The sequence below is a fragment of the Lissotriton vulgaris genome, chromosome 5, assembly GCF_964263255.1.
Source record: "Lissotriton vulgaris chromosome 5, aLisVul1.2, whole genome shotgun sequence".
Taxonomy (NCBI): Eukaryota; Metazoa; Chordata; class Amphibia; order Caudata; family Salamandridae; genus Lissotriton; species Lissotriton vulgaris.
The window spans coordinates 403,326,946-403,341,563 of NC_141693.1; the positions used below are offsets into that span (position 1 = coordinate 403,326,946).

A 14,618-nucleotide genomic window follows, 5' to 3' on the forward strand; every position below is an offset into this window, starting at 1 on the left:
AATAAGCGGTTACAGGGGTTGGTTTTATTACATTATACAGTGTGGAGGCTGTCACTGGGTAGTTATAGTGAGTACCAAATTTTATAGGAAACTGATTTTGTTAGCTAATAACTTAGGCACCGCTTGACAAATCCTCACACTTGGGGGCGGGGTCAAATGCTCACACAACGGAGGGCTGTGAGTGGGCAGGGGTAGCAAGCTGACCACACAGAGCAAGTGAGGTAGGCAGCACACCGAATAAAGGAGGGCATGAAGGGGCAGGAGCATGACAATGGACCATGTAGGGAAGGAGGGAGGAGATAAGGGCGCATTGCAAGATGGGACAGGGGCAGCAAGCTGAACCTGCAGGGCATTTGGGAGGGGCAAAGGCTGCACAAGACACGATGGTGGGGAGTGGCAGAGGCATCCACACACTGCTATGGAGCGTCAACGGGAGAGGATAGGTGGTGGATTTAAACATAGGGCAGGGGAAGAGGGCAGGACAGTAAGATGACCATGCACAGGAGGGACAGTGGCAGCACATTGGACCATGGAGGGCAGAAGGAGGGGGAATGTACACAGACCACCAACAGCAAGCAAACCATGGAACGTAAGCTGGAGGAGCACCAGCAGCACATTAGCCCATGCAAGGCAAGAGGGGGTAGGGGAGTAAGCTAAGCGATAGAGGGAAAGCAGAGGAATCACAATAGATCACAGCACATGTTGGAGGGGGGAGGGCACAGGCACGGACAATGGAGGGAAGAGTAGAGGGTGACAGGGGCAACAAGCAAACCATAGAGGAAAAGCATGAAAGGTGAAGGGCAGCACAATGGAATATGGAGGGCATGGGCATGCGCACAGAGAACAGGGGCGATGAGCTGAAGCAGGGGCAGCAAGCTGACCAAGGAGGGCAGGCCGACATGGGCAGCAAGCTGTCCACAGAGGGCTGGGGCACAGCCGCGCAGATGGCGAACAGAGGGAAGGCAGTAGATGTCAATGGCAGCAATCTAACCAGGGAGAGCAGGCCAAGATGGGCAGGTTCAGCATAATGGCCCATGGAGGGGAAGGCCGGGGCATACAATTGGAAAAGACGGACAGAGGAAGCAAACTGCCCAGGAGGGCAGGCCAGCACAGAGGTGGGCAGCTGAAAGGACCAAAAGGGCAGGTGAGGGTCGCGCACATGGAGAACAGAGTTAAGTGGACCAGGGGAAGAAGGCAGCCCACGCTGGAGAGGCAGGAGCATGGGGACCAAGAACAGAGGGCAGGCAGGAGGGAGCAGCAAGCTCACCGTGGAAGGCAGGAGGTCGGAGGCAAGGGCACGCATATGGTAAACAGATCAAATGTAGGAGACGCAGCAAGCTGATCACGGACGGCAGGCGGCAATGAGTTGGCCACCAGTAGGTGGTAAGGCTGTGTCAACCCCCTGTTGCATATAACCTAATAATGTGAGCAGTGTAGGTGCTGACTGAACAAATTCAAAAAAGAAAAACTAGAAATGCTGTAAAACAAAGGTTAAATGGAATTTTTAGTCTGGTATGGTAAAATGATCATCTAACGTTAAAAAACCTAGAAATTCAATGGGTAAAGTGATGTTACAGATAAGCATGGTAATAAAATCTTAGCTTAAAAAAAGTTTAAAGTAATGTTCTAGTTAGGGGTGGACAAGTCAACAACTAACTCTTAAAAAAGCACTTCATCACTTACATTTTAATTAACTAACTTGCGCCTCAGCCATACAGTACTTATGACCACACATCAATTATTTACATTAACAAGGTGTACCTGTTAAATACCTATTCCGACACAGAATTTTAAGTCAACAGCTTTACATCTATGCTTTTAGCCACTGATAAAGCATGTTTGTATAACTACTTTACATATATTCTTGAAATGAGTAGAATGGCCTACACCATTACAACACAATCATACTGCTACTTTAACTGTTTGTGAGTAACCCATAGATTATACATTCTTCAACTATGAATGTCTCAGGGCCTAGGCTGAAACAGGACTGAGGCTGAAACCTGGGATCATTGCAAGAATTTTCCAAACTCGCTTCAATGAAGAAAGAGCCTTCAATTACATTGTGTCTAGGACAGCCTCAATGAATGGTAATCTCTGTGAAGAAGTCAGATGTGACTTAGACTTGTTGATTGTAAAACCATACAACAAAGCCAGGCATTCCAGCAGTCTCTTGAGGTAGAGAAAGACTGGTATCCCCAACTTCTGAAGGTGATACAACTACCATCATCACTTTCGTGTACACTCTAGAAGCACTGGTGAGGCCAAAGGGGAGCACCGTGAACTGGAAATACTTTGGCTGACCTTGAACCACAGGTAAGGCCTGTAGGACCACTAGATGGGTTTTTGAAAATAGGCCTTCTGCAGCTCCAAGGACCCGACTCAGTCTCATATGTCAAGTGAGGCCAAGATCTGGACCAACATGAGCATTCTGAATTTGCCCTTCTGCAAAAAGGCGGTCAAAGGACAGATATAGGCCAGAGGCTGCTATCCTGTTTCGGCACAAGAAGATAAGATAACTCACCATCTGATTCCAGAACCTTCTCAATAGTGCCCTTGGTACAACATTTGCACCTCCTGCAGTAGAATGGAAAGGCTCTTATCTGAACGTCGATCAGATTTTGGGAAGGGGGACAGAAAGGGTAGGATATGACCATGATGTACAGTCTGTAATACCCTAATACCCATCTGTCAAACATGATTGATCACCATTCTGGGAGGGAAAATGCAATTCTGAACCCCACAGGATAGGTGAGCCCATTGAAAGGCAAACTTAAGAGGTTTAGAGGCAGATGCCATAGGTGAGGGAGACTGATGCCCCTGAAGGCCTGTGTAATGTCTGCCAGAACCCCATACCCAGCCTTGAAAGGACTGAAACCGCTATAGTAGTTGGGGCGACTGGTGAGGTCTGTACACCACTCACTGGAAAACCCCCCTAAATGTTATAAACTGATGCTTGAACTGTTTGGCAGAAGAAAAAGGTTCAAAAGAACATGCAATAGCTACTGTTCTAAAAGAAAGAAATAAAGAAAAAGGCTCAAGGGCAGAATCCTCCTCTTCCCCAAAAAAGCATGCGGTGGAGAGCATATCCATAATATAAGCCTTCAGGTTTCCAGAGCAGAGCACAACACTGGTGCTAACAGCCTTACCTGAATAGTCCTTAGTGTCTAGGTCAGTAAGAATCAATTTACTTGACTGCATCCTGCCCATCACTGAAGGTCTGAGCCAGATAGAGCACAAAGTATTCTGCGAATGCTGGCAAGATCTTGCAGCTAGAACTAAATAGCATAATATAATAATATTATTATTATTAATATAATAGCATAGTATAACAGCCCAGGAAACAGACTGTATTGACCAATCTCAGAGCCACACAGGTCGAAATGAACATTTGCTTCCCAAAAGCTTGGATTCTCTTATACTTCCTACTGTGGAGGAGTATTAGGGAAAGATTAGGGCTAACATTACTGGTGTACAACTAGGCTCTCTGGAGTAGGAGGTTTAGTGTCAAAAGAATGGTTGCCTGGTGCCAGCCTGCGACACCAAGCTGCCTATTCACTGACAGTCAAGATCAGGATTTTGATCAAATGCCCACTAAAGTGTCTATGAGGATTTTGTTAAAGGGAAGCAAGGGCTCACACTTAGAAGGCCGTGGGTGTAGAATTTCCGTAACAAAAGCATTGGCCTCGACAGGGTTCAATTAAATCCAGGACCTCAGCTGCCCGTCAGACCACAGCCATAAATGACACTTCAGTAGGTAGCCAGAGTGGCAAGTCCAACCCAGTATTAGTGAAGGTATCAATCCCACTGGCAACCAGCAGGATCATATAGAAAAAGGCATAATGAGGAGAGTATCCTAATCCTCTACCCCACAATCACCACCCAATGGCGGTGTATTTTCTTTGTAATCCAAGCCAAAAAGATAATGGAGCTTCTCTGGCCATGGCTGCCCTGGTAGAGGAATTGCTGCAGAATCAGGTTGCACAACAACTGGTTGTGCTTTAGTAATTTCGTAACGTGGAATTGGTCAAGATCGGGCTGAAGTCTGTTCAGGGCCAGAAAGATCAGTATCTAGTCATTTGCCCAGGCCGACAAGTGGCAGCCAGCACAGGCGTATGCACTGGAAAATCTGCAGCCTGGTCTTTTTGAAGGCCAAAATCTACTGTGGCCTTGATGATGGGCCAAGTAACTAAGACATATCAGCTAGATCAGATAAAGAATGGGACCGTGTTCGGAACCCCCAAAAGGAGAGACTAACATTGTGACACCCTCACACCTTCAACTGGAACATTCAATGATGGGATGGAGTCTTGTCTCACATCGCTTTTTTGTATTTTCGATTGTGAATTTAGGGAGGACTGTATCGGAGAGTTGGACCTCTTGCAAAATTGCCCCCCGGGGCCCAGGAGAGGGTTCTGATAATTTCTGATGTTCAGTAATGTACAGCTTTGCATCCTGGTCTCAGATCGCTTCAGGGTGCATTTGTCATACAACTTCGAGAAGCTTCCCAAGCCCAGATACCAGAAGCACCTTGTTTGTGTATGTGACTAACATCGGTTTTCTGAATCACAGCATGGCTTGAATCCTACCGCTTTTGGAGGGTACATAGTTCCTAGCACACTGGCTCTCATTTGAAAAGTCTCAAAAGGCAGACTAATGTAAGTGGAGACAGATCCACTGTGGAAAGCAGGGAATAAAGGAAACTGACATTAGGCTTGCAGAAGTGGTGCACACTTGCAAATCCACACTCATTTTCGGGGCAGTATGAAGCCAGAGTGGAGTCCCATGGTGGCAAATAGCAGCGCACTGCAGTAGCGGTGAAAAAACTTAGATCCGGTCTGGCAGCAGGGAATTGTGTGAGGAAGCTGCAGTTAGAAGTAGCCTTCAGAACTTTCTTTTAAAAGCAAGCAGAGGTGACCTTAATAGGAAAAGTCTATTTTGACTTCCAAGAATATAACAATGTCAGATAATCTACATTGATACCCTTGGGGAGAAATCAAACGCAACAAATACAAACTTGTGGTGCTTTCACTGTACCTTTTATTAATTCAAACATTAATTCTTCTTTACAAGGACAGGAATGCAGGTTCGCTCTCCTCAAACCACTAACCGATGCAGTTAGAGCTATTACCCCCAACATTAGACAGGCTAAATAGGAACTGAAAATGTACACCTTTAGCAAATATACACAGGAGTGCTTTGGATTTTGATACAAAAGACTAAAGCAAGTATTCCTCCAAATTATAAAATAGGTTGCCCACCCACAATCCCAGCAATTCTAAACCCTTCATGACAAACGAATTGGTTCCTCATCCTGGGATGTAGAACTGTGTTTTAACCAGTTAAACATGTACTGTCAAAGTTGCCAACAAATCACCTTTCTGCACTACAGATTGGACAGATAAGATAGGCCCACCATGTACCTAAATTATGTTGTGAAAAATACCATCTTTATTTCAAGGGTGCTGGAAAGCTTTTAATGTCAACACTAAATAGTTCAACTCTCATAGAGAGCTCTGAAGGTTTAATTTTCTTATGTTTCACCCAAACTTGAAATTCAATTACATCGAAACCCACAATATCATGGATGTCCCTTTAGTAGAGATCAACTAGGTCAATTAAGTGATGTTTTTGTGTCACTCACCATGTTAAAATGCATTTTCTTTTTGAGTAACAAGCACTAGCTGCCTATAGCTCCTGGCTGAACTGTAAAATTTCTCCTTCGGTAGTCTAGATGGTGGTCTTGCATTAGGTATCAATTTTAAGTAAGGTGCCCTTCATTAACACCAAGTTTATGTCAACTAAGACCTCTCCAAGAAGAAAATGCTTTTGAAATGCAAATGTACTCTCCTCTTTAGGGTACTTTACACATTTTAGCATTTTTGGAATCTATTTCAGTCTAGAAAATTGTTTTCTTGTGTTTGGAATAGGAGTGAAATTCTTTAAGCTGAAAATAAACAACTCTACTCCATTAGTTGTCTCTTAGCATTTTAGAAAAAAATATCTTATGCTGATCTCGTTGCTCAGGGGAAACAAGAACAGCTTGCAAGTGATACATTTACTGGTATCCCTTGAAATAATGATTTTCACTTCCCATCAACATTTATTGTGATACCAGCGTAGAACTAGGTCTAGTGTTCATGAATGATTGTTAACTTGTCTTTTAACCACATGGCTGCTGTGGGGATTTTTGCGCTGTGCTGCAAATTGCCATTTTGCTGGCACCATGACGAGCTCAGCTCGTCATCAGCACACGACACCCGTGGGTGATGACGAGCTGAGCTCGTCATCAGCATCGAAAGGGTTAAGGAGACAAAACATCATGCAAAGTAGTCATGTTTACACAGATGTTTAGAGGACGCATCTAGAAATAGATGCTTCCAAGGTATCACAAATGAAGAAATTAGTACTTATGACTTCTTACAGAACCTGCCCAATTACTTATTATGCTTGCACTTCCAACAAGAGAAAGATTTTGCCCGGCTTCTCTTTATTCATTATGCGATAATGTCTTGGATGGCTCTCAGGCAAAGCAATAATCTAGAATTTTTGCTTTAAGCAACCACACATCAGTGGTTATTTGAACACAGCTGCACATAATCTTCATCGACCACAACTAAGGTCCATGTGGTAAGTGCTATAGAAAAAAGGGCACTGTTAAGACTGTGCAATGGTTTCTCTTCTATTACCCCTCCTATAGTTAACTATGTTACTTATGCAATTTCCTCTAGGCCTTGTTAAACTAAGTGGTAAGGAACCTGGATCTTAATGACTTAATTACAGGTAAAAGGAGGACTGAGAGTCATCTTCAAGAATCAAAAGGGCTTATTATTGGAGGCATATCTCTAAAACCTGAAAATAATATAGTAAGGCGCCCAATGATCTTCAATCACTCTTCTTTACTCTTGTAAAGCACTGGCCCCTTTCTTTATGAAACAGTTGTCACCATCAAATAGCTTTGAATGCAGGCAGCATGGCCTGGCAACACAGCCTTGAAGACATGAGCTCCCGAGCTTTTTCCTAACCGGGTCTCCAAGGACCCCGAAATCCTGTTGTAAACCGCTAAAAATAAGTGATCCTGGAAGAAACAACGTAAGAGCAGCCTGAAAGCGAAACTAGGGACCCAGAAGATCCTAGTGTTAAGAACGGTGGATCCGCAAAAGAATCTGGGCCTACAGCTTGCTCCGAAGGCGGCACAGGCACAACAGCCTGCGGCCCAGTGGGCACAGGAACACAAGCAGCCGTCACGCGAAGTAACCTGCAACTTGGACACCCACCTGACAAACACTGAGGAGATGCGGAGTCGATCGTAAAAGACCGTGCGGTAAGTGTAATCGACCCGACTGAGCAGAGACGGGCCGACAACAGGGACCGACTCGCGGAGGACGCAGTCGGCGTCTGAGGCTGGCCGCGGTCCTCAGCAGGGGTGGGAGAGTCCCCGCATGCAAATAGAGTCCATCAGAGGAGAATCCTTGGGCAGAAGTGAGGACAAGGCTGAGGGAATAGCTGGAAAGCTTTCCCCTCCCCAAACAGGGAAACAGCAGAACCAAGAGGACACTGTGTAAGACAAAAAAAAACAACAAGAAAAAAAAAAAAGACAACATAAGAAAAAGGAGAGACAGCAAAAAAAAGGGGGATAGCGGACAAAAAAAGAAGAACCCCGCTTATGCAAGACAAAGGATTGGTGGAAACCCAGAGTGGGAAACAAAACAATTGAGAAAATAATGGGGGAAGAGGCCTGAACAAAAATTAAGGATAAAGGAAGAATTCAAAGAAGCTCACAGCGAGGACCCCTGCCTGACAATGAGCCTGGGCAAGATGGACTACAGCGCGCAGTAAGCACATCAGAATGTCATTAACTGCAAACTCCTGCATCTACTAGAGAAACACACCAGAGGACTGGCACAAAAAGCTGGGCTGATTAAGCGGTGGTATCACCAAAAAGAGCCAGCACCCAGATTTGAAATACCGGAGAGGTTGCCCTGCTCACCAGAAGTGGTTCCAACATGGGTATAGACAGAGCAGTTCGGTCCCAGGTGACCAATACTATCACCCAATACACCACCCCTAGGAAGCCCTCCCTGAGACAGACAGGCCAGGCAGACAGGCCAGGCCAGGCAGACAGGCCAGGCAGACAGGCCAGGCCAGGCAGACAGGCCAGGCAGACAGGCCAGGCAGACAGGCCAGGCCAGGCAGACAGGCCAGGCCAGGCAGACAGGCCAGGCCAGGCAGACAGGCCAGGCAAGGCAGACAGGCCAGGCCAGGCAGACAGGCCAGGCCAGGCAGACAGGCCAGGCCAGGCAGACAGGCCAGGCCAGGCAGACAGGCCAGGCCAGGCAGACAGGCCAGGCCAGGCAGACAGGCCAGGCCAGGCAGACAGGCCAGGCCAGGCCAGGCCAGGCAGACCAGGCCAGGCAGACCAGGCCAGGCCAGACAGGCCAGGCCAGGCAGACCAGGCCAGGCAGACCAGGCCAGGCCAGGCAGACCAGGCCAGACAGGCCAGGCCAGGCAGACAGGCCAGGCAGACAGGCCAGGCAGACAGGCCAGGCAGACAGGCCAGGCAGACAGGCCAGGCAGACAGGCCAGGCAGACAGGCCAGGCAGACAGGCCAGGCAGACAGGCCAGGCAGACAGGCCAGGCAGACAGGCCAGGCAGACAGGCCAGGCAGACAGGCCAGGCAGACAGGCCAGGCAGACAGGCCAGGCAGACAGGCCAGGCAGACAGGCCAGGCAGACAGGCCAGGCAGACAGGCCAGGCAGATGAGGGGGGGGGGAAATAGAGGGACTCCCGACTTCGGAACCCTCCAGGGCGGAGCGCTTGGCAGCCAAACAGGAATGCCTTTGAGCACTAGAATGTCAGATAGAAACAGTCTCTATTGACGTGAACCTCCTGAGGGCCAATCTACGTAAAATCTCAGACAATGTTCTGACTGCAGAATCGAACATTGGGGCACTTCAAGGTGAGGTCATCACACTGAAAAGACAGGTAGCCACAATGTCCACCACCAAGGTGGAGCTGAAAAGAAGGGTGGAAGACGCAGAAGGCCGCTCTCACCGTAGAAAATATCAGGGTGGTGGGTGTCCCGGAAAGGGCGGAGGGAAGGTCCACTGAGCAGCTAGTCAGAGAATGGATCCGAAAGGCCCTGAAACCAAAAGGACTCAGATGTTTATCATCAAAAGGGCACACAGAGCCCTTGTCACTCCTCAAAAGACAATACCAGTGTAGCATATCTCGAGGAGACACATTTAACAGACGCCAAAGCAGCAAAACTAGTGAAGAAATGGAGAGGTCAGGCATACCACGCCACTTACTCATCCTTCGCTAGAGGGGTATCGATCTGGGTGGCCCAGTGGTCCCATTTGCGCTGAAATGTTTGGAAACTAACGTAGAGGGCAGATACATACTTATCCAGGGCACACTTGATGGGCCAGGAGTTCGTAATACTGAACTCTTATGGCCGAACATGGATGACACTAACTTTTACACCATACGGAGAGACTTAATGTCCCCTACAGTGGCAATAGACACCTTTTGATTGGGGGACTTAAATTGCATGACGGATGGGAGAATGGACCGCTGCTTGCCCAGTCAGTATGCCAAGAAGGACAGAGACCTAGTCAGAAGTGATTTCGCAGATTGGGAACGTAGTTATCTGCCGTGCTACACCAGACAGCTCTGAGGGTGCAAGGGGTCACTCACATGACAAGATATTTGATCCGGTTACTGAGGGCTAGTTGCAGGTTTCCAGAGGGTGCCTGGCGTCGAGGGTGGTGTGCCGAATTTGCCACCACCCCCCTCTCGAGATCCATGGTGTGATTCCCTCGCACTACCCAAGTGCACAATTTTTGAATGGTCTATTAAAATCGAGAGTACCAGAGAAGTATTTTTCCTTCACTTGCACTTTGTACATATTTTCACTTTCACGTCCCTAGGTAAGGTGGGCCTTCGCGCACCCATACCGCCAGGGTTTAGTCCACTATCTTGGTATTGATGAATGCCTGGTAAATTTACACCTCTTACGGCAGAAACATGTTGACTCACTTGTAAATCTTTCTGGGAATAGCCAAACAATCCATTTGGCTTGTTTCCCAACACATTGATTTTAATATGTCTAATGATCAAAACATTAAAAATTTATTTTTGTGATACAACTTAAGACATTTTTAAACCACTTAATCACCACCATCACTTATCACTCATCATTTCACAATACCGGCTCCGCAGTAAATCTGGCATCGTAGCACACTGGGGAGGCACTCAGCCTCTCCCGGTGGGGCCCTATGACGAAGCAGGTCACCAACCAGTTTGGTGAGTGAGGGTTTATACGAACCTAATTGGTTCCGTGTATCCCTATTTTTGTGTTTTAGTTGCCTTTTCTTAGAGTTCTTACACTTATCTTGTTTAAGCAAGATATTTGTCTGATCACGCACCGGTAGTACGCGAATTTAAGTGGGGGAAGGGGACCAGAAGCCTCTACTCATGGAGGCTCCCCATAGAAATGATGCAGGATCCGGTGGGGAAAGACGATATTGCTAAAGCACAGGGGGACTACCTTGAATTAAACTGGAATCTCCCATGCGGAGTGCAACGCATTCTGTTGGAGACATTTAGAGAAAAGGAGCGAGACCTAGCAGCCCATCAGGGAGAGAGGGGGGACGACGAGGGACAGGGAACCGAAGCACAAGTTACTTAACTTTGGTAAAGATATATCTGTAAGAAACGTTAGTGATAGATTCCTTACCTTAGAATTACCCCCAGGCATTAGACTGGATCCGGATTTTTTTTTCGTCAGCAGTACCCCTGCGTGTTGGTAGATGGCGTTGTGCGGCTCTGCGCGAGTTGTTGGCGTTGGGATGACGTCAGAGCTACTTAGACGGGCCCATGCGCTGACGTCAGTTCTGTACATGACTTTCCGCGCCACAAACGCAGAGCCATGCAAGAAACTGACCACTGGTGCCATGATGCTAGGGCCCTGCAAGAGATGTCCTTAACCCTAGAAATCAGTTCGCAGAACGGGGAGGATGGGTGGGGCGGTAAGGAATCTATCACTACTAATGTTTCTTACAGATATATTGTTACCGAAGGTAAGTAACTTGTGCATTTGAAAGAAACACGTAGTGATAGATTCCTTACCTTAGAACAGATACCCCAGCAATACCAACCCCGCTGGTGGGTCTGCGAACCAAGATCACATCAGAAAGTCCTGGAGAACAGAACAGCCAAAAAAGCAGTCTCTCCGGACTTGGCTGTTCAGACAGTGGTGCTTGGTAAACGTGTGCAACGAGGCCCATGTAGCTGCCTGACAAATGTTATGCAAGGTAACGCCGTGTCCCAAGGCAGTAGTGGCTGCCGTTGCCCTGTTAAAATGGGCGCGCAGTCCCACCGGAGGCTCCTTTGTAGCCAAGGAGGTACAAGCCTTTATGCACAGAACGACCCACCGAGAGATGGTCCGCTTGTGCTTAGCCCTTCCTTTCTTGGCGCCCACGTAGCCAACAAAGAGTTGGTCATCCTCCTGGAACTGCTGTGTGCAGTCCAGATAGGAGAGCGCACGTTTTGGGTCCAAACGGTGGAGCCTCTCCCTCTTTTGAGGGATGCGGAGGCGGACAGAAGGTGGGCAAAGTGATGGTCTGCCCTATTTGAAAGGCAGTGACAACCTTTGGCAGAAAAGATGGAGTCCTTAGAACAACTTTGTCCGGATGGACAGAAAGAAAAGTAGGTTTAGAAGAAAGAGCCTGGAGCTCACTCACCCTTCTGGCAGACGTGATGGCAACCAGGAAAGCAGTCTTTAGAGTGAGGAGACTAAGAGGACAATTATGAAGTGGATCAAAGGGAACACACATCAGAAACCTAAGAACAAGGTTAAAGTCCCACTGAGGCATCATGAAAGGTACAGGAGGAAACATGTGTGTGATGCCTTTCAAGCACCTATTTACAACGGGGACTTGAAAAGGGATGGCTGATCAGGAAGCCTTAGCAAGGCGGAAATGGCAGATAGATAGCATTTGATAGTGCCGAGAGAAGAGCCCTGCTGGGCCAAAGAGAGAAGAGAGAGAAGGACCTCTGAAAGAGGGGCAGAAAGGTTATCCACAGCCTTTGCTGTGCACCATGCCACAAACTTATTACACCGGCAGGCGTATACCACCTCAGTGGAGGAACGCCTGGCTGCCAAGATAACATTACAGACTTCAGGAGGCAAGTCGAAATACGTCAACTATCGCCACTCAATCTCCACGGAAGGAGGTGGAGACTGGACAGATTTGGATGGAGAACTGTCCCCTGCTGAAGAGACAGAAGATCCTCCAGGCAGACGGATCTGGGGATCGATGCTCATACTGAGTAGCTCGGGATACCATATTCTTCAAGCCCAGTCCGGAGCCACAAGAATGACTTGGGCCCTGTCGCACCTGATCATCCTCAGCACTCTGGGCATTAGAGGTATAGGCAGTAAGGCGAACAATATACCGCAGCTCCACTCGCGACAAAACACGTTGCTGAGCGAGTGCTGCCTTGGAAATTCCAATGCACAGAACTGATGACATTACGGGTTCTCTTCGGTGGCGAAGATATCTAACCAAGGCTCTCCTCACTGTAGAAAGGGACCTTGCGCCTCGTCAGAGTTCAGACGCCATTCGTGATCCATAATGCACCGGCGGATGAGTTAGTCGGCCCTGGCGTTCAGGGAACCTGCCAGGTGTTGAACCACCAGGGACATACCCCGATGTTCCAACCAAGTCCAGAGGCGCAGAGACTCTTGCCAAAGGGTCCATGACCCCACCCTGCCCTGTTTGTTGCAGTACCACATAGTGGTGGTGTTGTCGGTGAACAACTGCACTACCCTCCCCATGACAGAGGAAAGAATGCCTTCAGTGCAAGCCGGATGGCCCGAAGCTCCTGCAGGTTGATGTGGAGCCGGGACTCTGCCGGAGACCAGAGGCCTCTGATCTCTGCCTCCATGTTGCAGCCCCATCCCAGAAGGGGCGCGTTCGTTACCACTGTGTATTCTGGTTGGGGAAGGAAGATGGATCTGCCATTGACCCAATCGCGATTAGTGAGCCACCACTGCAACGGTCTTGCAGTGCCCTCTGGGATCTGGACGCGATCGGAGAGGTTGCCTTGGTGCTGTGCCCACTGGAACTTCAGGTCCCACTGATGAGCCTGCATATGCCATCTGGCATGATTTACCAGCAGGATGCAGGAGGCCATCAGACTTACCAGTCGAAACGCCATCCTGACCAAAACCCGGGACAGAGGCTGAAATATCGGAATCCTAGCCTGAATGTCCCAGACTCGCTGCTCAGGAGGATAAACCCGAAATTGCGCAGAGTCCAGAACAGCTCCGATGAAGAGCTGCTTCTGGGAGGATAATCAGGTGAGACCTCGGCACCACCGTCATGGAAATCGACCTGCCTAGTGAGTCAGCCGTATCCAGCCAACAACATATGGTGAACTTTGCTGCGTCTCTCCCGGCCGCAATCGCCTGAGATATAATTGTGTGGGCCTCCTCCGGACAGTTGGGCAGCACCTGCGCAACCGTGTCCCACAGAGAGTGGGTTTGACGGCCCAAGAGGCATGCAGTGTTCACCGACCGCAGCCCTAAGCTGGCAGATTTAAACAGTTTCTCACCAGATTGATACAACTTCTTAGATTCCCTATCCGGAGGTGCAGTAGGGAACGCGCTCCGAAAAGCGGGGGCTTGGACAACCAAGCGCTCAGGGGTAGGATGTTTGGTAAGGAAAAGTGGGTTGGCCAGAGCCGGCAATGGCGTTGGGCCACGTTCCTATCCACAGGAGCCCCTGTGTTGGGCCTGGACCAGGTGCCCAAAATAATGTCGGTCATTGCTTCATTAAAAGGCAGCAAGGGCTCCGAAGAGGTAGGAGCACTTCTGTCACGAGGTTAGTCCTGACTGCCACCTTAGGGAGTTCGGTGTGGAGAGCCTCGGCTGCCCTACGAAACACCACTGCGTAACTGGCTCCCTCCTCCGTAGCCACGGTAGGAGGAGACAGCATGCCAGGGTCAGTTGAGGTGTCAAGACCACTAGCCTCCCCAAAATCTCCTGCCCAGTCCGCATCAGAGGTACAAAAGGGGGTGGTGATGGACGGAGCATCTGAATCAAACACTCCCATGAGGCACAGGGTCACACTGATTTGCATATAGCCATGTCTGAACTGGTGTGGCAGAGTGGGCTAAAGAACGGTGATGGATTAAACCCAGATCTTTTGACTGGGTGTGAGTGTTTGATTGATTCAGATGCTCCGTCCATTACCACCCCCTTTTGTACTGCTTTTGGCCGCCATAAGTGTGGCAGGGTATGCTCAGACGTGAGTCCCTTGCTCACTTTGCCACTGGATTCAAGCAAGCCGGGCTGAAGACGGCTGGAATGCCAGAAACCGGTCCTCTGAAGCTTGTTTACGGTCCAGGGAAGGCATGGCTTGGCAGTTCGGGCTGGACTGTTCCCATGAGGCACAGGGTCAGACTGATTTGCATATAGCCATGTCTGAACTGGGGTGGCAGAGTGGGCTAAAGAACGGTGATGGATTAAACCCAGATCTTTTGACTGGGTGTGAGTGTTTGATTGGTTCAGATGCTCCGTCCATTACCACCCCCTTTTAGTCCGCATC

At 48.7% G+C, this 14,618-nt stretch overlaps 1 protein-coding gene across 2 annotated transcripts in view; it reads right to left on the minus strand.

Annotated features, from left to right (window-relative positions):
- Window positions 1–14,618, minus strand: part of CCDC6 (coiled-coil domain containing 6) — a 403,678-nt gene that overhangs the window by 160,068 nt on the left and 228,992 nt on the right. The window lies entirely within an intron of this gene.